Here is a 3,129-nt window from a genome sequence, read left to right on the forward strand (position 1 = left end):
GGGGGGGGGGTCTGCCGCTGCCCCGGACCCCAGTTCCCAAGAGGAGGGGGGCGTTGTGAAGAAGCTGCCACTGGAGTGGCCTCTCCTTCACACAGTGCATCTGGCTTTTCTGGTGACTCTGTAACTAGTGTGACCTGCATCAGAATCAGGAGGAAGAGGGATTCCACAAACTTTCCTCAAGCTTCCTGGGTAGGACCGGCCCTCCCACTCAGCCCTGCAGCCACCTGCCTGGCTTTGGTCCCCATAGTTTTTGTCACTTCCAGAATGTCACGTGAATGGAATCACAGCACATGGCACCCCCTGTCACCTCTCTGCGCTGGAAGCTCCAAGTCGGGGCTCCGCGGGGTCCAAAGGGCCTGGTTGTCCATCGTTGGGAGGCCTCCCCAGTGGGGCTGGATCTGAGGGTGTCCCCAACATTCACTGAGGGCCTGGGGTTGTTCCAGACTTGATGAGGAGGGGCCAGGCTGCCTCCGACACTCGGGGGATGCCATCTGAGTGAGCCAACGGGGCGGCGGGATGCGAACACCCCAGAAAAGTCACCAAGGGCTGCCAGACTGATTTCCAGGTGCTGCGCCTGGTGGGCTCCCACCAGCAGCGGGGGCCTCCGGCTGCCCCCCCCCCAGCACTTACGTAGCCTGTTCCAAAACTGCTTTGCTCAGCCCGTCTGGCAGGCGTGCGGTGCAACTGGCTGTGGGTTTCACCTGGACTTCTGAGGCCCTGGGACGTTGAGCCTCCTGGGTGTCCTGGGAAGTCTTTGCCCATTGTTTCATTGGTGGTTTTCCTTTTGTTAAATTCTGAGAGCTCACGTGTTTCTGAAGTGAAAGTCGCAAATCCTTTCTCCAGGACGGAGGCTTGTCTTTTCGTCTTCAGTGCCGGTTTCAAGGGAGTCAGGTCTTTGGAAGAGCCACGTTTCCCGTTGATGAAGCCTGCACACCAACCCTTTCCTTGACGAGTCTCGCTTCTAGAAGCCTTCTTGTGCCCCCTTTACCCCTGGGCCTGTGATCGCCACTGACCTAACTTTTCTCTAAGTGTGGGTGCGGCTTGCAGAGGATGTCCGGTGAGCCCTCGCCCTTTGTTGAAGAGGCCATCCTTCCTCCATTAACTTACCTATGCCTTTGTCAAAAGCCATCCACCCCTCCACGTGGCCTGTTTCTGGGCTTGCGCTTGGTCTGCGAGTCAGTCCTTCACAAGCCACCGACCCACCGCCACAGCTTCACAGTAAGTGAATTCCCCTGAAAAGCCAGGTAGAGCGACGCCTCCGACTTTATTCTCTTTTGAAAACCTTTGTTTGGCTCTCCTGGTTTCTTTGTGATTCTGTGAACGCTTTGGAACCCTGGTGGTATTCTGACGGGGGCTGTGCTAACTTCTAGAGGAACTTGGAGATGACTGACATCTCGACAGCTCTGACTCTTTTAATTGCAGACCAACATGGTCTACCTCAACTCGGGAACCTGATCTCCTCAGAGTCTACCTGCTGCTCAGCTAAGGCAGCCTAACCTCCTGCAAGCCCTGGATACTCTGTCCTCGTCCCTGGGTGACATGGGACACCTCAGAGGGTGCTGCTGGTGCAGTGGGTTTGCTTCTTGGAGCTTAGGAAAGATCCCATTTCACAAGGAGCTGCTGTCAGACCTGCTCAGCGCTGCACCCACACCTCTTTATCACTCTGGGCCATCTGTCTCTGCCCAGGGTCAGCACCTCCCTTCCCAGGCTGCTGGCTCCACAGAGAGCACAGGGCAGGAGTACAGGGACACAGTCTTCACCTCCATCCTCCTGGGGTCCTGGCTGGGCCCAGAGTTAGACGGACATGGATTCACAGGAGAAAGGCATGCAGATTTATTTAAGGCAAGTTTTAAGGGGCTGGAATGTTCCTAAGGACATGAAGACCCAGAGGGGTGGGAGGAGGCCAATCCTTGTGCTGAACCGAACAGAGGGTTCCGTTGGGGAAAAGCACTGGATTCCAGGGGAAGGTGTCCCAGATAAGAGCTAACGAGATCCAAATGGAGCCCTGCGGTCTTTGAAGATAAGGATGTTGCATCTTTCACAGGAGAATTTCATCTCCTGCTTTTAATAAATAACAGGAAGGTCACAGTAATCTCTCTGCACCTGCTGTTTTTCAAGCATCTTAGCTAAAAGAGCTGATGTACCAGGATGGAATGTGTCTAACTGCTTCCAAGGTGCAGGACTGGGGTGTGGGGCCTTCCAGAGACCTGCGAGCAGTGGTCTCCCGGCAGCCCTCTGTTCTGCACCCTCCTCATTCTCTCTGTGCTTTGCTAGGCCTTTAACAATTTGTTAATCATCCTTCATTCTCTTTCTGCTTTGGGTTTTGTCGGTTTCTTGGCTGGGGCTGCAGCTCAGTGATTCAGTCTTTGCCTAGTGTACATGGCTCCCAGCACCACACAAAAAATTATTGATTCCTACTCTTAGTGTTGGTCTTTCCTTTTTTATCCTGTAGTTAGGTTAGTTTTCTCCTTTTCTTTTTAGCTTGATCAGGCGAAGCGGAGGGAGCTGATCTTAGGTCTTTGTCTTGATCAGCACATAAAGCCACACCTTTCCTTCCAAGCGCAGCATTAACTGCTCCCGCCAGTTCTGATGTGCTGTATTTCCATTTTCCTTGGGTTAAATGTTTTCTAAACTCCCTGTGATTTCTTTTTATGCCAACATTTGGTGGCTTTTCCAGGTATCCTTTGAAGACGGATGTCTAATTTTGCTGGGTTCCCAGCCCCGTCCCTGTGACCGGAAACTCAGTCTCGAGACTTGTGGGTGCCTCCTTGCCTGGTTTGGGTGCTAGGTCAGTGCCGGTTTCAAGGAAGTCAGGCAATAAGCTTCCTCCTCACCCGCAGGACAAGGCAAGGAGAACCGGTGCCAGTTCTTCTCTGAAGGTCTGCGAGGCCTCTGGGGAGCCACCTGGGATGGAGCTTTCCTGTGTGAGCTTTTAAATTATAATGCACTGTCTTCCATGGTTAAATGGATACCTCCGGGCAGCCCCATGGGGGCAGGAAGCTGAGTGTGTGTCTGCCTTCCTGCTTCCTGTGATTCAGAAAGTGGGCTCCGCGCTCTCTGGAGCATGTTTGGAAACCCACTGCATCGTCCAGCCTTCAACCAGGGTCCCTGGGACCTGGGGGGGGGGGG

The sequence above is a fragment of the Marmota marmota genome, unplaced genomic scaffold, assembly GCF_001458135.2.
Source record: "Marmota marmota marmota unplaced genomic scaffold, marMar, whole genome shotgun sequence".
Lineage (NCBI taxonomy): Eukaryota > Metazoa > Chordata > Mammalia > Rodentia > Sciuridae > Marmota > Marmota marmota.